Source organism: Hakea prostrata, chromosome 3, assembly GCF_041222555.1.
Source record: "Hakea prostrata isolate BN-2017 chromosome 3, UWA_Hpros_2, whole genome shotgun sequence".
Taxonomy (NCBI): domain Eukaryota; kingdom Viridiplantae; phylum Streptophyta; class Magnoliopsida; order Proteales; family Proteaceae; genus Hakea; species Hakea prostrata.
Genome location: NC_142602.1, coordinates 705,512 through 729,337, shown reverse-complemented (window position 1 = coordinate 729,337; position 23,826 = coordinate 705,512). Strand labels below are relative to the sequence as shown.

General features: G+C 41.0%; 1 pseudogene; it reads right to left on the bottom strand.

Annotated features, from left to right (window-relative positions):
* Window positions 1-3,138: 3,138 nt before the first annotated feature.
* On the bottom strand, window positions 3,139-22,446 carry LOC149019819 (putative cellulose synthase A catalytic subunit 1 [UDP-forming]; annotated as a pseudogene).
* Window positions 22,447-23,826: the final 1,380 nt, after the last annotated feature.

Here is a 23,826-nt window from a genome sequence, read left to right as displayed (position 1 = left end):
AGAGAGAGAGAGAGAGAGAGAGAGAGAGAAAGAGGGAAAAATTCATTATAAAAAATGAGTTCGAGAATGAGTTTTTATAAGGCCACAAAGGCTATAGGTAAAAGGGTAAAGTTACCTCCTTCTGTGAGGGTACCTATTCAGCTTAACTCCCTACAGGAAAGTACCTATTTATTTGACCTCCCGAAAGAAAAGTACATCTCTAATGGTATCTTCACACTTTCATCCAACAATATTTAGCTCAACTCCCTACTAGAAGGTACCTATTCAGCTAACCTCCCTAAGGGAAAGTGGGTCACACCAGGTTTAGGCTTAGTTCGCATTGCACATGAGTTCACATCGTAAGTCCCAAGTAATATAGAATTATTAATATTAATTAATATGTAACTATATAACTATGATTAGATCACACCAAGGTTCAGGCTTGGTTCGTATGGCACATAAATTCGCACCGTACGACATAAATGTAATCCTTAACTCCAAAAATATATTACATATGTTCTTACAATATATAAACGAAATAATCAACTCATTTCAACCCGATATAGGACTAAAATTTCCGTTAAAAATCATAACATAAAAGACATAATTAAAACATATATTGGTTTTGTCTTTAAAAAGGAAAACTCCTTAGATTGGATTTGTCTTTCTACCTTTGAGAACGTTAGATCCTTATTGATTTTGTTTGATTTCATGGATGTATATTTTATTCCTAGATCAACTAATTGTAATGCTGATTTATTGGCTAAAGGATCTAGATTATTAGGTGTTTCTAAAGTTTGGTGGTTACACCCACCTTTTTGCTTGTTAAACAATGTATCTTGTTCTGCTGTGTACTTTAATCCAGCTTGGCTAATTTAATGTCCTTGTTTGATTAAAAAAAATTTAAAACATATATTTAAATAAAAAATAATATCCAAAAATGTTTAAACATTTTTCAACAAAATTCGAATTGAGTCCTTAAGGGCTTGTTTGGTTACATGAGTCTGGAGATTTCATATATCTAGAGATTTCAAATCTGTGGAGTCATAATTTTTAAAATTAAATGTTTGGTTGTGGAATGAAATTTGTGGATTCATCCTAAAAAACTATTTGATCGACATGATTTTTGTGAATGTGCAAATGTATAGCTTTTTTGAAATCTCTGGATTTCACCCCTTACACATAAATCTACAGATTCACGATTTTAGTGTAAAAAGGTGAATCTCTAGATTTCATGAATCTGGAGATTTTTACAACCAAACGGGTATAATTCTCAAATTCATGAATCCAGAGATTTGAAATCTTTGGGTTCAAGTAACCAAACAGGCCCTAAAGTTTTCCACTCCTTCAATCCTCGGTACAAGAGAGAAACACAGTAAAATTTTTTTTTTTTTTGGCCAAAACAAAAAGACAACTAATATATTAAACAAAAGAGATTAGGTCCGAGGACCTATACAAACGAGAGGAGTCCACTATAAACAAAGGTGGTATACCCCACCAAGATCTTTCTAGAGATAACCTGCAAGCACCCTTAGCAAGGAAATCAACAAAACCATTGCCAACTCTAGGAATATAACTAAAAGAAACCCTAAGAAAGAAAGAACAACGCTTTAAAATATCTACAACTAAACTGAGACACATCCAATCTAAAGATGATTGGATACATTGGAGGGCACTAATAACAGGTAAACAATCCGAATGAATATGCAAATCAACCGCTCCTAAAGAGGAGCCTAGAATAATGCCATCTCAAATGGCTTCAAGTTCAACTAAGGTTGCTGTTGCTGAAGCACTAAGTCCACATCTGCTTTGAGCCGCTACAAAGCCATCATTGTAATCCCACATGATGCACCCTCTACCTCCTTTCTTTGAAGTACTGTCCCAAGATCCATCCACAAAAATTTGAAAAAGAGCAAGTTCTTCAGAAATGTTATGACTAGGCCTTGGATAGGGTTCCCCATGAGCCCTTTGGAATTTCATTATATGAGATTGTATATCTGCACATAGAAAAGAGAACATAGAACATAGTCATTGTATGCATAATAGAGGCCTCAATCCCTCTAAATAATGCTGCATTCCTAGTATTCCATATACACCAAGTTAAGGCACTCCACATCTGATTCACTAGGGTTAAATTTTCATAACCATTGAACTTTATTTTGATAAAATCTATCCAATCAAATAAACTTGTCCCTAAAAAATCAGATGTATTAATACGGAGAGGAGATAGTCTCCAACACTCTTGTGCATGATAACAAAAAAACAAGGCATGACATACATTCTTCAAGGTATGGCCACAAGTAAGACAAAGTGGGGTAAGGGAAACATTCCTTAAGAAAAGTGAGCTTCCAGTTGCAATAGCCTCATATGAGGATCACCACAAAAACTGTTTAATCTTTGGGAGAGTAGGAATCTGTCAAATAATTTTCCAATACATTGAAGAGGAGGAAGAGGAAGCAACATTACCTTGGTCATCAGCCATAGCTAAACATTGATAATAAACAGACTTCACAGTGAACTTACCATCCTTTGTTTTGTCCCATATCCAAGAGTCTAGAGTATCAGGAGACAAAATATGGATTGTTAAGATAGCTTGAACCTCACCTGGAGAAAACAGAGACTGAAGTAATGGTAAGTTTCAATGGCAAGTGTCCCAATCAATAAGCTCTTGCACCCAAATTGGACTATGTCCCAAAGGGGCACTACTAATACCATGAAAAGGCAAAGAGGGAAGCCATGGGTCCTTAAAAATATGCACATTAGCACCATTTCCCACTTGCCTAATAATGCCCTGTCTGAGAATATCCCTTCCAGACAATATACTTCTCCAACCCCATGAGCAATTATTTGGGACACGACATTCAAAAAATGGAATGTCTTTAATGTATTTTGCATGCATCACTTGAGCCCATAATGAGTTTGGATTGGTTAAAAGTCTCCAACTTTGTTTTGCAAGGAGAGCTTTGTTAAAATAGTGTACATCCCTGAACCCCAATCCTCCATCTCTTTTGCCCTTGCACAGGGTTTCCCATTTTACCCAATGAATGCCCCTTCCCTGATCATTTTTCCACCAAAATTGTCGGATCCTTTGATTCATTTGTTTGCAAATTTCATTGGGTATGAGAAAACACGACATAGCAGAGACAGGAAGAGCAAAAGCTACTGTTTGATTAATATCTCCTTCCCTGCATGAGAAAGCAAATTTCCCTTCCACCCAAATAATTTAGAATCTAGACGCTTCAAAATAAAAGAGAAAGTCTGCACTTTAGATTTTCCAATAGAGGAAGGGAGACCCAGATAGGTTCCATGAGAATTGACCTCTTTAATATCAAAAGCAAAAACCATATCAGTCCGGAGATCATGAGGGGTTCTGGGGCTAAACAAAACAATAGACTTTTCAGGATTGATGTGAAGGCCAGAAACTTGTTCATAATCTTGCAACAAAACATTTATCTGTGATGCATTAGAAATAGATGTTGGTGAAAAGATCATGCTATCATCAGCAAAAAAGAGATGGTTAATTTCTGGAGCAAGACGGGAAAGCCTAAAACCAGGTAGTCGAGGGATACCTAGATTGGAACTAAGCCTTTGTGAAAAAGTCTCTTGATAGAGGATAAAAATGTAAGGGCTTAATGGACATCCTTGTCTAATCCCTCTTTGTGGTACAATAGGTTTGGACAGGGCACCATTGATTTTGATTTGATATTCAACAGTGGTGATGCACTGCATGACCCATTGAACCCATTTAGAATCAAACCCTAGATGTCTCAAAGTATGTTCAATGAATGACCACTCTAATTTATCATAAGCCTTGCAAAGATCCAGTTTAAGAGCCATATATCCAGATTTGGATTTGGATTTGGATTTACGCATAAAGTGTAAATACTCATGAGCAAGATATATATTATCCGAAATGGCACGACCTGGAACAAATGCACTTTGAGTTTGACTAATAATGGACCTCAAGATGGGTTTTAATCGATTAGCCAAACATTTTGCTATGACTTTATACGGAGTGGCGCATAGACTGATGGGTCTAAAGTGAGAGACATCCTGAGAAACACAGTAATGAATGACTTGTATCTGTCTATCAGCAAATAAAATACAACCAACAAATAATAAAACTGAACCCATACATTCTGACTTCCATGGCATCTTGCCTACAAGCCAATGAAAGCCAGATTAATAAATAATGGTGATGAAGCAGATAACCAATTAATCATCTGATGCCATCACATCCCTCCCCAAAAACAAGAACAGGCCCCCCATTCCCTTTTACAAGAAATTACATTGGAATAACACAAACTTCATAGTGGGTTCCTGTTATTTACACAAATGTGAGCAAAGGGAGGCCATGTAGCTGCCACAACAAATGATTTTCCATGGATTAGCAGTCGATGCCACATTGACTAGTTGAACCAACATTGGTATCTGTCACATCCTCCCAGCCGGTACCCTATCTGGCATACCCGAGAGTGTGATCCACAGCCCGAAGATTAGGTATCGAGTAATCAACCTCCCACATAAACAATAACATAATCATGAACAATAAATAATAAAAGCGCGGAAGATAAACCATAGATCCAAATAAGAAAAGGATGAATCATATATAACTCAGAGTACAAGATATCATCAGAGTGTCTAAATCAGATAAGTAAAGTGAGGCGAAATCCCACTCTACAACCAGTGGAAAAGTAGTTCTAAAAGAGAATAAGCAAGATAGAATCTAATCCCAATAGCAGGTACAATAGGTAACTAAATTGTTCTCAATCTTATAGACAACATCCCTATAAGTATAAATCTCATAAACGGCACAAGGGCGCTTCCACTCTATGGTCGGACTAAGCATCGTACGGAGCATAACCACTCGCGGGATCTTCAATGTAATTGTTGTAACCGCAATCACCTTCCTGGAGATATGCCTCTTCTCCTTGCGCTTCTTCATACGGGCCGTCATGATATTCGAACCCGTAGAATAGTCTAACAAACATTGTACAATAAAGGAATGAGTTTCAAAGAAACTCGGTAAAACGATTAAATCCATAATAACATAAATGGCAGGATTTCGGAACAAACATAAATGCAATATGGTATGAAACAAACAATGAATGTATGAATCTAACTCTACATATGCTGGTATCTATTGGCAGACATGCTTTAAGTCATAGCACCGTACTTCTTTAGGAAGGTCTCAATCACTCATCATCAGTTGGTAATGGGTCCGGCATCCCTCGGGACATTCCATGGCTAGGGGTATAGGTCACCACTCTCTCACATCACCATTGGTCTAAGTACCGGCGCATGTCAGGGTAAAGCCTAGCCAAATGCAAGTCTTCTACTTAGTTACATCAAGTCAGATCCAGATACGTCCATTCCTCGTCTCTGACGATCCTTTCCGGTATCCTTCACACTAGAGTCCTCATAGTCCCTGACTATGGACTCATCAACCCTACTAGTTATCGACATATGGTAAACGGGAAGCTCTCACGTCCCCTCACGGGTTGGTTACCGGTCTTGAGCGCCCGTGAGCCCAAGTCTATCCATATGCAACCCTACCAATAAATGGCCCCCACAATGTGATTCCTGTCCTCTCACGGGTTGGTTACCGGTCTTGAGCGCCCATGAATCCCCATTGCTACCACGGGTCATTCGGTCTCAATACCCCTCCGATTAGGGTCTGACATAACGGGACATCCTAGCCAAACACTACTAGACAGTCCTAAATATGTCATCCAACAGTTTAGGAAGGTGTCCAAAGGGCATCTCCGGAAACATCCCATAATATTCCCGTAGTAGTCCAAGGACAGAAGTGTCAAAAGGACACCTCTCATTTCCAAACCATACTTAAGCATACACAAGCATCAATTCATAACATCACATATATGGTAACTTCATATATGGAAAGAAATCAATAATTACAATCAATTTGTATATAACTGGTAAGTAAATCATACATGAGTCAATTCAATATAAATAAGTAATGCTACTGATATCAAGACAGTACCACAGTAGTATAACATTATAAGAATCTAATTAAAGAAATAACTTAACAAGATTCAAATATAGAAACTAAGATATGCAATTTATGTTGTTAAAGAAGTAACCATCCTTACCTTTTATAACTTGCAAAGGAATCCTAAGAAATCAAGTAAGATCTTGACAAACTTGAGAAGAAGGTCCTAAACAAGTGTATACAACATATTAGGAAAGATCCCTAACAGAAAAGATACCAAAACATCCAAAACAGACCAATTCTGGAGTTGCTGTACTCATTGGTCGAGTGGATTGGTCGACTGGTCCAGTCGACCAATCAGTCGACCAATGCAGACAGTAGACTATAAAATCAGAGTTTTAGGATATAAAATCCGAATTTGGTGGTTCAAAAGGGTACTAATCAAGGGGTAAACTACATTAGTAGTATCCTAACATATAGGGGATCTCAAAACACTAATCAAATCAAGTCATCAAGATACAAATTAGGAAACAAAAAGTTACCATAATTAGATCAATCATGGTTCTTGAAGAATTCAAGATAGAAATCAAAGACAAGAACAATAGGAGAATGAATCATTGATTCAGGTAAAGGTATCATGAAAAGCATACTTAGATCTTCAAGAAAATAGACCTAAGAGCATAAATCTAATTAAGGAAACAAAACCTACCATATATGTAACTATCATGATTCATGAAGAAAACATGGTATGGTAGAAGAGAAACAACTAGAGATTGATAGATCATGGATCATGAAAAGAAAACACAGCAATTGACTACTAACATGATCAATATAGTAGATCTAAGGAGATCAGAATTCAAATCAAAAGATAAACAAAGACTAGATCATGGTTTGATCATGATTCCTTCAAAAGCTTGCAATGATCATGGTTAAGATCATTGCATTAGCCATTAATCCTTAGGAAGATCATGAGAGACAAGTCCAGAGATGTTTGCAACAGAGAATGCAGCATCTCCTCTACTGTCTCAACTCAAAAAGGAAAGAAAAACAGAGATGGAGGAGAAGAAGAGAGTGTAGACATACCTTTGATGCAAAAGGAAGAGTTTTGACGAAGATCCGTCAAGAAAAACACCAAGGATGCAAGGGAGATGACTTGCAGAGGTCTTTGGTTCGTTCCAAAGAGTTTGGAGGCAGAAAATACGAAGTAGACTCAAGATTGGACTTAAATAGAGCAAGCAAGACCTAATTGCCAAAGACAGCACCCATTGGTCGAGTGGATTGGTCGACTGGTCCAGTCGACCAATCAACGACCAATCGAGTTCAAAGAACTCCTAAACAGGGAATTGAAAACCCAGATCAAATCCAATCCTAAAGGGGTTTTGCACACATATCAAGTGACTTACCTAATAGGTAGAAATGCCTTCAAACCATGATAGAGAGCACTCCAAATCCATCAACTAATCCGATCTTCATCAAGATTCAGTTTTCATAAATAGAACCTCATCATCAACTCTCATGGATTCAAAGCCAGACAACAAGTCCACCACTGGGATGGCCCAAAGCTGACTTCTTACTTTACTTCGGGTCACTGGACCTACAAATAACAAGGTTTTCGGGTCAAGTTTAGGGCTGGGTTTTACAGTATCGACAATGGTGAAGGGATCAATTCGCACCCATAGCAAGGAAAAGATGGAAGCAAGAAGAATAGACCAGACGATGACAATCGTTGGGGTACGGTTTTGACGACCCAACAAACCTTTCAGGAAAGGATAGAGATGGAGAATAACCCATATGGCGAAGAAAAGTTTGCCAAAGAGAGGCCCCTAGGTCTGGTACCTACTGTTCACTGCATATGAGACACCGGCCACAATGCCCACCAAGTTCACGATGATGAGTGTTGTTGGGGGTATCAGAAGTGAAGTCCACTTGAACACATACAGTTCTGCAAAGTCGCCATCTTGATCATTAGCCTTGGACGTGACAGTGAAATTGGTATCAATCCCACCAAGCACCTTCAACAGCCCTTGGAAGACAACAAAAAAATGGGTAGATGTACCACCAATGACCCAGAACTGTTCATTTCTCCACCAATCCTCAATCCCAACTCCACTCCATCTGAGCTCTAGAATTCCAATTGCAAAAATGGAAATGAAAAGCAAGATGAACCACATGCCTGCAAGGTTACTTATCTGCATGTAGTAGTTGTGACAGATCATAAAGGTTTTCAGAGTTTACCCAAGGGCCTAAAAGATCATAATCCAAAGAAATGCAAAATCAATCATCCAAGCCATACCCGATAATGTGCTAAAACATTTAAACATACATATGCCCCAGGATGCTGCCATACACCTTGGAGTAGGTATGCATGCACAAGCATAAAATGGTTTATACTCTTGGAAGAATTCTACTCACCTCTGGGATGATGAATTTATTTGTGAGAAGGCAAACAGCTGGAAGAACACAATATGCAATCAACGGAATGGAAGTGAGAGGGTAAACAATGGTATTTATGTAGGCCAGCTGCTCCAACAACTTCAATCTTCCACTGTAACCATACCAAATAGGGCAATGCCTGCTCAGAATGTTGGAATTTATTAATATAATTAATAAATTAGTTGCCCAAGGGCAAATATGGAAACTCACAATTAGGGAGGTTACAGAATATAGGTTATATATTTGTAACCACCACATTAGTGAAGAAGTGTGATCATTCGTACGAGATTTCTTCCAGAAAAGAGGCGGCTCCATCTTTCTCTCTCTCCTAGAATCGCTGGCTTGGAGGTTTCCTTCCTTGCTTTAGATCTTCTTCCATCTTTTATTCCACAGGCATTTGGGTTGTGGAAATGCTTCCCTTTCCTTGTGATTGTGGAATCATCCCGGTAGAGATTTGGTGGTGGAACGAGAACGTGGATCCAAATTTACTTCCGCTGCGAATACTTCACAAAAGGGAAAGCGAATCCAGGTAAGGAATCTTTTCCCCATCAATTAATTGAATTGAACTATTTTTGGAGTATTACCAACATTGGCATCAGAGCCATTGGTTCCCACGGTTCTTTGTTCCTCCCCATTGTTTAATTTCATTGTATGGATCCAATGGGAGGATCAAGGGTTTAATACGAAACTCATGGGAGAATTGATAAGGTTTTTTTTTAGGAAATCCTTATTTTTTGTTCGGATTCGAGTGGGAGGATCCTTGTGAATTTCCCTAATGAAGATTTGCATGAATTAATAATCCATGATGATAATTTTTGTTTAAGATTTAATGCTGGATTTTTTTCATGTGTTTTTGGATGATTTTTTTGAGAAAAAAAAAAACATGATTTTCCGTTTTTTTGAAAAAAAATTCGTTAAATGGGGAATTGACGTCCGTGTACCAGACGGATTTTGAGACGGTGAGCCGTCTCACCGTCTCAAAATCCGTCTGGTCACAGAAGCCAGACGGACTCTTAGACGGTGCGCCGTCTCAAAATCCGTCTAGTCACAAAATGCCAGACGGACTGTCCGTCTGGGCAGACTTCCAGATGGAGAGCCGTCTCAGAATCCGTCTCAGACGGATTGTTAGACGGTGATCCGTCTCAGAATCCGTTTGAGTTTTTTGTCCAATTTTGAATGTGTTTCTATTTACTGGACATCCATGGCTCACAATCTATGTGATGTTTGAGCATTGAGGGCCTAATGGGCATAGCGGGAGCTAATGAGGTAGAAGTGTTCTGTGTGAACCACCTCATGGCATTAACATGATTACATGTTTTATTTTAATAAAACTATTTTTTATGGGTCTATCAATCATGTTTCTTGCACATAATGGCACGCCCTCCCGCCGCCCCCACCAGTGTGCCCCCCAAACGCGTGATCACCTCCCACTACATACATAATCTGACACCTAACGAGTCGTATCTGTCCTTGGATATCTCTCTTGTTTCGTTCCGTGTGTCAATCCCCTTTCTCCCGTGCTCTTCTGCATCTTCCCCGTCTTGGGTCTTTTTCTCCCTTTTCCTCCTTGTTGTTGTCTCTTCCCCTTCCCTCTTCGGCTGCTCGTCGCTCCCTCCGGTCTTGGTTTGTGGTCCCTCCCTTCCGTTGTCTCTTCGCCTTCCTTCTTCTGGCCGTCTTCTCCCTCTGTCTCCTTGTCTGTTTTCCTCTGCTTTCCTTCTTGGCGTTCCCCTTCTTGTTGGCACTGTTGTCTCTCTTGTCTGTCTCTTTGCGCTGCTTTGTCTGCCCGTCTTCTTTGGGTCCCTCCTCCTCCCTTTGTTCTTGGTTCTCTCCGTCATTTCCCGGTCTTGGCCCGTTGTTGGGTCCTTCTCCCTCGCCCTTGCGGGGTTGTCCCCTCTCTCCCCTTTGGTATGTCGCCTGTCGGGTCCTCCTGCGTCTTCTCTTGGTTCTCGTCTCCTTCCTCGTCCCGCTCCTTTCCTTCCTTCCCTGGTCGTTCCTTGCCCCCCTCGGCTCGGACTCATCCCCTTTGTCTCCACTGGTCGGGCTCTCCGTCCTCTCCGGGTTGGTTCCGGTCTTGCGCCCGTGGCCCGTCTCCTTGCCCCTCCTTGGCCCCCACTTTTCCTGTCCTCTCCGGGTTGGTTCCGGTCTTGCGCCCTGTCCCCTTGCTCCCGGGTCGTTCGGTCTCTCCCCTCCGTTGGGTTTGCTCGACTCCTGCCCCTACTAGACTCCTGTTGTCATCCCGTTTGGGGTGTCCGGGCTCTCCGCTCCCATTTTCCCGTGTGTCCGGCGTGTCGCACCTCTCCTTTCCAACTATCGTCATCACTGCATCATTCATATCATCACTTTGGTAACTACATATTGGGTCGTTTGCTCCTTGTATACATTGGTGTATCTCTGATCAATTCATTGTGTTGCTCGTATCGTTATGCCGTGTATATCATTGTGTCTATTTGGCATATTCATGATTTCTTGCTAGTTCATGCTATCTATGTTTGGTACCATCCTTACCTTTATCTCGCAGGTCCTGTCGTGTCTTGGCCTTGGGGGTCCTAACGTATATACAACATATTGGGTCCCTCGTTTCAACTCCCGCCTTCGGTTCTGTCTCTTGGTCGGTGGTTGGTCGTGGTCCCCCTCGTCCCTCCTGCCTTTCGTTTTAGATTGAATCCTTTGGTGGTTCGGGTCTAATCGGGGTGCTACTCGTGTATTCTGCTTGGGACCTCACACTATCAATCGGTATCAAGATCCAAATTAGGCGTTACCATTTAACTCACATGGATCTTGTGTTTGATGACAGGACAAGAACTATGGAGGTGGATCATTGCTTTCGGTTGAACATGAAACATGCATAGGTCTTCATGGATAAGGCTTAGAGCATAATCTAAATAGGTCCTACCATATATGTAACTATCATGCATCATGAGAACACATGTAGGTAGGGACAACTAGAATTCTATGGTTTGGATCTGGAGACACAACCATTACCACTAACATGTCAATGAGAGATCCAAGAGTCGTTCGATTAGAGATTCGGTTAAATCATGGTTTGATCATGATCCTTCAGCTTGCATGATCTGGTTAAGATCATTGTTCTGCCTTAATCCTTGGATGATCATGAGAACATGTTCGAGATGTTTGCACGAGGATGCGCATCTCTTCTCGTCTCAACTCAGGGCGTGGGGAGGGGGGTGCATCCTTTTGTGCAAGGGTTCCGCGAAGTCCGTCAGAACACCAGGATGCAGAGAGTGACTTGCGGGTCTTTGGTTCGTTCGGGGTTTGGGGCGCAATACGGTGGACTCGGGTTGGACTTAATAGAGCAGAATCAACCTATTGCCAGCGCCTCATTGGTCGGTGGATTGGTCGTGGCCCGGTCGCCTCTCGCCAATGCGCCGGCCAACGGGTTGAGGTCCGATCAATCCAACCTAGGGGTTTTGCACACAAGTCAGTGACTTACCTAATGGTGATGCCTTCAAACCAAGATAGAGGCACTCCAGTCCATCAACTAATTAGATCTTCATCGGATTCGTTTCCATAATGACCTCATCATCAACTTTCATGGATTCAGCCGGACACCGTCCTCTCGGGTGGCCCAGCTGACTTCTTACTTTACTTCGGGTCATCGGACCTACAAACAACAAGGTTTCCGGGTCAAGGTTAGGGCTGGGTTTCACATAATGAAACTAGTGTATAAGTCTATGTGGGTTTGCATGAGAATTTGATTGAATGTTTGTTAGCATCTCTTTTGGTTTAAGTGGCTATCCCATAGGTTGACTATGCTAGTGTGATTTGTTGTTGCATGCGTTGTGTTTTATGCTAGATTTATTGAACTCATTCTTGAATGTAATATCTCTAGAATAAATGGCTGCTACAAAGAGCATAGTTGCTGACCTCACTAAAGGAGATAAGCTGAATGAGAGGAATTATGACCTGTGGCACCGAAAGGTGCAATATCTCTTGGAAGAGCAGGATATGCTAGAGACCATAAACCAGACCATGAACCCACCTGAGGAAGGTACCACTGCACAGCATCGCAGGGACCTTGATACATACAATGCTTGGAAGAGGAAAGACTGGGTAGCTAGGATTACAATCCTGAGCTCCATGAGGGATGACCTGATGCTTCGTTATGAGAAGCATAGAACTGCAAAGTCTTTGTGGGAGGCTGTGAAGTTCCAGTATGGAGGGACTTCCACCACAAGAGGCCACCAGCTTGGACTCACCTTTAACGGTTATAAGATGTGCCAGGGTCACACCATGAGGCAGCATATAACCATCATGTCTAACATGATTAGTGTGTTGAGCGCATGTGGGCGCCAAAAGACTGATGAGGAGCAAGTCTCCGCAGTCATCAGGTCATTGCCAAAGACTTGGGAGCACATGAAGATCTTCTTGACTCATGCTGATGAGGTCAAGACTTTTGATCAAGCTGCCAAGCACCTTGAGCTTGATGAGAATCGGATGTTGGCCGATGCCCCTCAAACTGATGTATTTGCTGCTGAAGCTAGCACTAGTAAGGGTGCAGGCTTCAAGCACAAGAGAGAGAAAGCTCAACCTCAGCGGTCCAAGCAAAGTAACCAGGGTGGGAACAAAAACAAGAGTGGTCCCAAGCATTCAAGGGGGACTAGTGCTGGCAAGAAGAAATCAGCTTTGATTTGCTTCAAGTACCGAAAGCCTGGTCATTTTGCTCGTGATTGCACTGAGCAAGAGGTATGTACTGTGTGTTATACCTCATCTTGTTATGTAACAAGTTCTACTATGCTTGCTGAACTAAATCCTTTGTGGATTGTTGATTCAGGTGCGACAAAACACATAACAAGGGAACACTCGAGCTTTGTGGAATACCGTCGTATTCCAAGAGGAAGCATAAGAATAACGATGGGGAACAGCTCAAGCGAGGAGGTTCATGGCATAGGCACATGCAAATTAGTTTTGCGAGGTGGCCAGACGTTGTTACTCCATGATGTGCTGTATGCTCCAGACATTCAGCAAAATCTTGTTTCTGTTATTTATCTTTTAAGACATGGTTTTAGAGTTGTATTTGAAAACAATTCTTGGTTTTGTATCTGGGTGATACAGTTTATGGTTATGGTTTTCTTAATAATGGTTTCATTGTATTGGATACAATTGATTATTCATTTAATTTAGTAGTGCTTTTGTTTGCCAAAATACTGTGTGTATTGATTCTAATATGTGGCATGCTAGACTAGGACATATTGGCTTAGATAGGATGAATAGGTTGGCAAGAGAAGGTCTCTTAGGCCAAGGTTCACTATTTGATTTGCCAACCTGTGAGTCATGCCTAGCAGGAAAAGCAACTAGAAAACCATTTAAAAAAGGCTTTGAGAGCCTCTCTTCCTTTAGAACTTATCCATTCAGATGTGTGTGGACCCATGAATGTGCATACTAGAAAAAGGTCAGGCTTATTTCATCACATTCATTGATGACTATACATGGTATGGTCACATTTATCTAATTTCTCATAAGTCAGAAGCTCTGGAATGTTTTAAGAAATTCATGAGCTTAGTTGAGAATCAGTTAGATAAAAGGATTAAAACTCTTAGAACTGATAGAGGTAGAGAGTATCTCTCCAATATGTTCAAAGGGTTATGTGATGAAAAGGGGATATCTAGACAACTTACTATTCCAGGGACTCCACAACAAAATGGGGTTGCTGAGAGGAGGAATAGAACCTTGCTAGACATGGTGAGATCCATGATGGCGCAGAGCAAATCTACCCATCTCTTATTGGGGAGATGCTTTGCTTGATCGCGGCCTATATCCTCAACAGAGTTCCAACCAAATCGGTTCCTTCCACACCATATGAGTTGTGGACCGGAAGGAAGCCAGATTTTAGTTACTTGCGCGCATGGGGATGTGCAGCATATGTTCACTCTACTTCTCACCAATATGGAAAGCTTGGACCCAGAGGAAGAAAGTGTATCTTTGTGAGATATTCTGAACCCTCAAAGGGCCATGTCTTCATTGGACTAGATGAGAGTGAGAGGAGAACGGAACTTGAGTCTAGGGATGCAACATTCTTGGAGAATGATTTTCCATCTCTTTCAAGAGTTAACAAAGAATCATCGGAATTCTTTGAAATACAAGATAGTGGTCTTGTCACTCAAGGGATTCAAATTCTGGATAATGAACCTAGGGTTCATCCAGAAGATCCTAGTGGGAGTGGGAGTGCAGATGTGATAGCTACCTCAGAGGGTGAGCAATCTGTCATGCACTTGCACCGTAGTGGACGCGAGCATGTTCCTCGTCGACGTTTCGACATAGAGGATGAAGCCTATATGGTAACTCCTGAAGAGAATGATTGTGAGATGACTTCAGTCGATGAGCATGAACCGAAGAGCGTGCAGGAAGCTCTTGCGGGGTCAAGCTCAAAGGAATGGATGAAAGCAATAGAGGAAGAGTTGGAGTCAATGAACGTTAATCATGTCTGGGACTTGGTTGACTTGCCGTCGGGCCGAAAGGCAATTGGGAACAAGTGGGTTCTCAAGATCAAAAGAAAGGCGGATGGATCTATTGAGAGATTCAAGGCTCGTTTAATGGCTAAGGGCTACACCCAACGAGAGGGCGTTGATTATGAGGAAACTTTTTCCCCTGTGGTTAGGTTTGCCTCAATTCGCCTCATTCTAGCCATTGTTGCTCAGTTGGACTTGGAGCTTTATCAGATGGATGTAAAAACTGCTTTTCTCAATGGAGAACTTGAGGAAGAGATCTATATGGATCAACCTCAAGGCTTTGAAGCTAATGGACTTGAGCGCAAAGTGTGCAAGCTTAAGAAGTCCATATATGGCTTAAAGCAAGCATCTAGACAGTGGAATGTGCGCTTCCACCAAGCTATGATGGAAAATGGTTTTTCCATGCTTGAGGAAGACCATTGTGTTTACACCAAGAGATCTGATGGTAATTATGTCATTCTGACACTCTACGTAGATGACATACTTATGGCTAGCAATAGCAAGGAGCTATTGGAAACCATTAAGAAATGGTTGTCCTCCGTATTTGATATGAAGGACATGGGTGAAGCAAGCTATGTGCTTGGTGTCAAGATTTTTAGAAATAGGCAAAAGAGATTACTAGGTTTATCTCAGGAGACCTATATTGACAATGTCTTGACGAGATACCAAATGCACAACTGCAAACCAATTGATACTCCAGTGGAGAAGGGTTTGCATTTGAGCCTTAATATGGGTCCTAAGACTCCAGAGGAGAAAACCAAGATGGAAAGAGTTCCATATTTCAGTGCAGTGGGTAGCCTTATGTACGCTATGATGTGTACTAGGCCGGATATTTGTTATGCAGTGGGTTTGGTTAGTCGGTACCAATCAAACCCAGGCATAGAGCACTGGAAAGCAGTCAAGAGGATATTGAGATATCTCAGAGGAACGAGTAACTACATGTTGTGTTACCAAGGATCGGATTTGCGGTTGGTTGTCTATAGCGACGTTGACTGGGCTAGAGATATTGATGAGCGCAAATCAACCTCTGGATATGCTTTCTTGCTGAATGGCGGGGCCATTTCGTGGTGTAGCAAGAAGCAGACTTGTATATCCCTCTCGACCATCGAAGCAGAGTATGTAGCATGCTCAGCTGCGGTTCAAGAGGTTGTTTGGTTGAGGAGATTCCTTTGACATACTGGGATTGTGATGACATCCAAAGAGGCTGCCCTTGTCTACTGTGATAGTACGGTAGCTCTAAGCTATGTCAAGGACCCCAAGTATCATGGGAAGACCAAACATATACAGTTGAGATATCACTTTGTTAGAGACATTACATCAAGGAAGAAAGTTGTACTTAAGCACATATCTACTAGTCAGATGGTAGCTGACCCTCTTACCAAACCTATTGCCAAGGATGTTTTTATTTCTCATGTAAAATCCTTGGGCTTGCGTAGATTGTGACTTACTTTTGTACTGACTTTCTTATTATTGAGTAATATGAGTTCATTCTAGCATTTATTTTATTCACTTTCTATGTGATTGTGTTTCTTCTAGCATAAAACAAGATATGTCAATAGGCAAGAGAATGGCTCACTCACACGAGCATTCGCCTTTAGCGCCTTGGAGGCGAGCAGAGATGAGACGGATTGTGAATGACTTTGTGTAGGTCAGTTCATAATCATGATGTCGCCTTGATTTGGAATCAAGATGAGTTTCTAAATTGTGAAGAGAATCAACATGAATGTTTTCACTATTCATGTTGCCTATAGGAGCAAGGTGTGAGTACTTTATATGGCGCTAGGGTGGCGACAATAAAGAAACTCGGGTTAGGCGCAAGAGGTTGCGACTAGACTAAGACCTATATGGTTTTGAGATAGACATACGTTCTATTGTATATAGAATGCTCCACCATAGCACGTATATCATACTATGTGTGCTTAGCGATCATTGGAAATGAGAGGATGGATCCCTGCTCCTCTCATTGTGTGAGTCCTGGACTTTATGGTCTGTTAGTGTTCTTAGTGACTTTCGACGACATCATGAAACAAAGGATTGATGTGGCTACTTTGGGGTGTTACCGATGGTCATGATAGATTCGACCTAAAGGGGCACTACCGGGAAAGGAGTCAATCCTAAGTGTAGTGATGGTCTGAGGCGAAAGGGAAGGTTTGATTCAATTGCACCCTAAAAGTGTTTGCTGGCGCCAACTGTATGTGTTACAGTAGTGAACATTTTAAGGACAAGAAGGTGATCTCTCAGAGGGATCGAGATACCTTTAGTCTGGTGAGTTTGAATAAACCTAGGACACTGTGTTATACTAATGCTTATTTGATTTGTTTTTATGAGTGATGTGTCATTCTGACCTTCTGGGAAGGTTTCCACGCGTGCAGGTATATCACCGGTCGCACAACCCATTTTGCCAGTATGACTTGTGGATGTTAGTGTCTGGGACACAGGTGGTCTATGTATCTGGGATACATAGCGAATAGATCAATATATATGTATGTCTGGGATATACATGTGTGTCTGGGACACAAGAGGTCTATGTATCTGGGATACATAGCAGAGAGATTGAATGTGTATATCTGGGATATACATGTGTGTCTAGGACACATTGAGAGATCAACACTTGCCCTTGTGCAAGTGGGAGCTGTTGGAATTTATTAATATAATTAATAAATTAGTTGCCCAAGGGCAAATATGGAAACTCACAATTAGGGCGGTTATAGAATATAGGTTATATATTTGTAACCACCGCATTAGTGAAGAAGTGTGATTCATTCGTACGAGATTTCTTCCAGAAAAGAGGCGGCTCCATCTTTCTTTCTCTCTCCTACAATCGTTGGCTTGGAGGTTTCCTTCCTTGCTTTAGATCTTCTTTCATCTTTTATTCCACAGGCATTTGGGTTGTGGAAATACTTCCCTTTCCTTGTGATTGTGGAATCATCCCAGTAGAGATTTGGTGGTGGAATGAGAATGTGGATCCAAATTTACTTCTGCTGCGAATACTTCACAAAAGGGAAAGCAAATCCAGGTAAGGAATCTTTTCCCCATCAATTAATTGAATTGAACTATTTTTGGAGTATTACCAACACAGAAGAATTTCAACTAAACCCAATGCCCATCGGAGAACCTGATTCAAACGATCAGAAAGATTGATGGGTGCAGACCCCTTGAATGCGGGGCGAGGAGGCATGCAATAAATTGATATCCATCCTGCATCTTGAATCCAGTCAAGATATCCTTAGTCACAGACCCATAAATCCACCCAATCTGAAAGAAGATAGAAGCTTTATGCAGTGGTGGAACAAACAAAACCCACTAAACTAAGAAGTGAAATGTGCTTGGATTTTTACTTACCTCTTTTCCCCCATTCAGACTTGTCCTCGTAACCACAGCCAATTACATGGATTGCTTCTTTTAGCAAAGTCGCGGGGTTGGTTGTTGGAGGAATGCCCCCTGCTCCATGAAGGTGGCTGCAATAAAAACTGGGGACTGACCAAATCGCTTCTCTAAGCTCTTTTGAGACATGAGAAGTGACTTCTCATCATCATAACCTGAAGAACATAAATAGATATGACAACCACATCAGGTCAGGTAAGTCTAGACAGATTTATATTAGAATAGGCCCATATAGGTAGGAGTTTTGATACATTAGAGAAGCTGAGATGGTGCTTATGTATGTATATTGTGAAACCCAGCCCTAACCCTGACCCGGAAACCCTGTTGTTTGTAGGTCCAGCAACCCGAAGTAAGGCAAGAAGTCAACTTTGGGCCATTTCAGTTGAAGACTTGATGGCTGGAGTGGAATCCTTGAGTATGGATGTCGTGGCCCCTTCTATGGAAACTGCACACTGATGAAGATTGGATTAGTTGATGGACTTGGAGTGCTCTTTGTATTGGTTCGAAGGCATTTCTACCTACTAGGTATGTCACTTTAGGTGTGTGCAAAACCCCTTGATGTTTGGACTTGATCTGAGCCTTCAATTCCCTGTTTTGAAGTTGCTGTTTTGATTGATCGACTGGACCAGTCGACCAATCAATCGACCAATTGATTCTGTTTTTGAAATTTGAATCGTGGCTACTCTATTTAAGTCTAATCTCGGGAATACTCCGCCTCATCTGCCTCCTAAGCCTCTGGAACGAGTTAGAACCATATTCTAATCAATTCCCTTGCATCCTTGGTTGATATCTCGCAAGAACTCAAGATATCTTCATCCTCCTGCATCAAAGGTATGTGTATGATCTCTTTCCTCTCTATCTCTGATTTTCTTTTCTTAAATCTGTTCTTGATTGAGATCAGGAAGATGATGCTGCATTCTTGCAACCATCTATTCCATGATCTCATCATGTTCCTTGAGATCCATGATCATCATCATGATCTCAACCCTTGCCAATTGAATCCTTGAAACCCTAACCTTGTGTGGTCATCAGGAGAACCTTTTGGTAAACCCCCCCATGTGAGGGAAACCTCATGGGTAATGTGGAGGTTGATCTAAATTCAATGTTTTTTAATTCTTCTTGTTGTAATTGACCTAACAATTTACCTCCCTTCATCCGGAACTCTCAACCTTTTCATAGGAACCAAAAAGGGTGAAACCCTAATTTCTTGGGTAAGATCAAGAACCCCTATTTTGATCATGTTAGAAGACTCTCACTTTATTTTCTTTACTAGAATTGTAAACTATTAATTTTATTTCCTTACCCTTGATCACATTATATTTTTCCTTCATAATCTATGTTTAACCTAATTAGGTTAACTTTCTGGTTCCTGAGTTGTGACCTGGAAACTTGATTTGATTAATGGTTTGTTGTCCTCTATAGACTTAGATGTTTCCATTAAAGTTTCCCCCTTATTTTGTACCCTTTTGAACCACCAAATTCGGATTCATATTCTAAAAATTCTGATTTTTGAAGGCTACTGTCTCTGTTGGTCGACTCATTGGTCGACTGGGACAGTAGACCAATCAGTCGACCAATGGGTACAGCAACCCCATTCTTGGTCTGTTTTGATTGAATTGTAATATTTCCTTCTATGTATCTTTCCTAACTCATAGTATACACTTGTTTAAGACTCTTTTCTCAGGTTTAGTCAAGGTCTTACTTGATTCTCTAAGTTCCTTTACGAATTAGAAGGTAAGGACAGTTATCTCCTTAACTACATAGATTGCATACTCTCTGGTTTCTACTTTACGAAACTATGAGTTGTTTACTGTTTGTACACTTTATATTCTGATGTACTACTGTGAGAACAATAGCTCTTTATCATGTTTCTTTTATTACTTAGACTTATGTGAGATTGCTTATTACTATATTGTTTAATGATTTGATCATGACTTTACATTCTCTTTTATATAATGAGTTGTTGATTGTATATGTCATGACTGATCTGAGAATGTGTTTGATTAAGTTTGGTTTGGGATTGGGAGGTGTCCTTTTGACACTTCTGTCCTTGGACATTATCGGAAATAGTATGGGATGTTTCCGGGGTTGCCCATCGACACTTTCCCGAATCATTGGTTGTCATACCTAGGGCTGTCTAGCAGTGTTTGGTTAGGTCATACCCCTGTTATATCAGACTTGATTCGGTAGGGTATTGAGACCGAACGACCCGTGGCAACAATGGGGATTCACGGGCGCTCAAGACCGGTGAGTTATATCCGTGAGAGGACGGGAATCACATTGTGGGGGCCATTTATTGGAGGGTTGCATATGGCTAGACTTGGTGTGAAATCCCGCCTAATCCTAACCTTGCTACTGTGCCAAATCCATACCTACCATATACATTGTTCAATTTATTCTTTGTCGTATGAGTTGCCTAGTTTCATTTGGTAGAAGTTTACCCTGAAGCTGATCTATTTTCCCTACGATTTCTTCTTGTGCCTTCTATCCCCTTTGATAGGAGGGAGGTCCTAAGTCATTCCCATGATTGATTTTCTATACATGCTATTGTATAGAGGATCTCCATGCACTCTATAATGATCCTTCTACCCCTGCTGTTGTAGAGTGGACCTCCATACACCCTATAACCTTGTGAACTCTCCACATGATGATTTCTGAGAGAAATCAAGTGTGATCTTCATGATTTGTTATTCCTTCTAATTGTTTCAAGACTTCAAGCTTTTCATCTCTTGTTTTCAATCGAAGGTTAGTAATCTCTCATGTGTTGTATTGATCTACTCTTACTATGTTTTATTCTTTATGATTGAGACTTAGAAGAAGATGCTGCATCCTTGCAACCATCTCTTCTACAATCTCCTGTCATTCTTATGGTTTTATGATCTTCATATTGATCTTTGCCATGATCCTTGTGAAGTCTTCTTGAAGCCATGATCATATTTTCGAATTGATTTCAAAGCATGTTAGATTTATTCCTTGTTTTCTTACAAAAGATTTATTGTTAATTGTTTTCCGAAGATTTTGGGAGAAGAAAGTCAAGGTAAAAGCGATGTATATCCATCTCCTTCGAAAACCTAGTACTCTCCCAATTTCGAGGACGAAATTATTTTAAGGGGGGGAGAATGTAACATCCAGCCCAAACCTAGCCCGGGGCACCCTATTTGTTTTGGGTGAAGAAAGACTTGTTTGATATTAGACCTTAAAGTTGGACCTTGATTTCAGTGTTATTATCTTTGAAAGCCTTAAGAAGTCATGCCAAACCTTTCCCTTAGGGTAGACCTGTAATATCTAGCCTTATCCTAACCTTGACCCGGCCCGGAGTTTGTTATGTTTGTGGGTCCGAAGACCCAAAGTGGGGGAAAAGATACTTGTGGACCCTTTTGGTTGTTGATTTGGTGTCGGAACCCAAGCCCTTGGACATTGACAATGATGCCCCTCACTTGAGAGCATTGTCAGTGTTAGTTTTGAATCTGCGCACCGAAGAGGGGTGAATTAGTTGAAATACCAAATGAACTCCTGTGCTCAATATGATTATATTTCCAGAAACTAGACTTCTTGATTGACTTGTAGGAGAAAACCCCACTCCATTTGACCCCATATAGCCCTCCGAATCCTTGTCCGAAGTTGCTGAACTGTGTCTGGAAAATCCTGCTTGCGCATCAAAGAAGGTGAGCTTAGTTGGTGGACCTAATGACCTTCCCATGCTTGATCCAAAAGTATTTCTGGAAACTAGACTTCTTGATTGACTTGTAGGAGAAAACATCACTCAATTTGACCTTTTATAGCCCTCCGAATCCTTGTTCGAAGTTGCTGAACTATTTCTGGATTTTCTGCTGAAACCTGTTACTTGTTTTGGTCGATGCTCTTTGGTCGATGCCATCAACCAAGGACCATCGACCAAAGTTGCCCAGAATCGAGAAAAAGATGCTTTTTGGATATTCCTTCATCTATTTAAGTGAAACCTCGAACCTAGAACGATATTTTACTCATTTCAACATCTGAGAACGTGGGAAGGCTCCTCTTAGGCTCCTCCTTGGCTTGGGTGTGATCTTCTACAAAAATCATTGTCTCTTTTCTCCAACTACCATCTTCTAAGGTATGATTCTCTCTCTTGCTCTCTATTCTACTCACTTCCCTTCTTCTTTTACTGATGAGACCATGGCCAAGGTGCTGCAACCTTGCAAACACCTTGCCATGAACGTCTCTTCCCATTTATACTTGCTTTTCCTTCATTCATGCTATGCTAAACTTGCATCTTGATCCTTACATATACATTACCATGATTCCTTGCTTAACAACTTGATTTCTTATACTAAACTGAGATGTGGAGTATGATTAGTCTAATCTCTGGTTTGCAAATGATTGTAATCATGTTCCTAACTTATTCCCCAACTAATTCTCTAGCTTCCCTTTCAATTCCATCAATTTCTCATGAATGCTAGGATTCTTGTCTTTAGAACATAGGACCTCAATTTGGGGGGTTTTCATTTGGACCATTGGATTGTGATAATACTTGCTAGGTAGTGTTCTTACATTGTTATTAATCATCCCTCCAAGTTTCAGATCGATCCGAGCCCCGGAAGACCCATTTCGGACCAAAATCCCCAAAATCAACTATTCTGTCCCGAAGATAATTTTGGTCGATACCATCGACCAAGACCATCGACCAAACTTGTTGCTGACAGCAACCTTGGCTAGTTTTGATCCAATTGACATCCAATCTTCCCGATTCCTTCTCTAACTTATTATTGATGTTTGTTTAGGGCCTTAACAATTATTTTGGACTATTTCTTGGTACTCACAATTCATCATCAACTCAACCTAAGGTAAGGATGGTTATCTCCATAAACATATAGATCATCAACTTATGATTCATGTTCTTATTTATGAATAGAATCTCTTGATTTCTTTTAATCTTTATAAGACTGTTATATATGTGTTAGAACGGTAGTATTGAAATCTTTATACTCTTGTCATGTTACATTACTATTCTTGTTTACGTATGTTTATGATGATTCATTTCAATATCATGATTTAACTTGTATTATGAAGATGTATTGGATGCATGAGAAGTGATGAACTTGAATATGTGATTGCCTAAGTATAACTTGGGATTGGGGAGTGTCCTATTGACGCTTCTGTCCTTGGGCACCGGAGGGAATAGTATGGGATGTTCTCCAAAGGTGCCTATCGACTCTTTCCCAGGTTATTGGATGACATACATAGGACTATCTAGTTGGTTGGCTAGGTTTATCCTTGTCGTGTCAGACCCGAATCGGAAGGGCATTGAGACCGAACAACCCGTGGTAGTGTATGGTTGGATGGGCGCTCTAGGCTGGTAACCAATCCGGTAGGGGACATAAACCATGCTACGGATACCTGAAAGGGGCCATTTATTGGTAGAGTTGCATATGGATAGACTTGGGATCACGGGCGCTCAAGACCGGTAACCAACCCGTGAGAGGACGTGAGAGCTTCCCGTTTACTATATGTGGATGACCAATAGGGTTGATGAGTCCGAAATCCGGGATTTCGCTGACTCTAGTGTGAAGGATACCGGAAAGGATCGCCGGGGCGAGGAATGGACGTATCTGAATCTGACTTGACCGACTG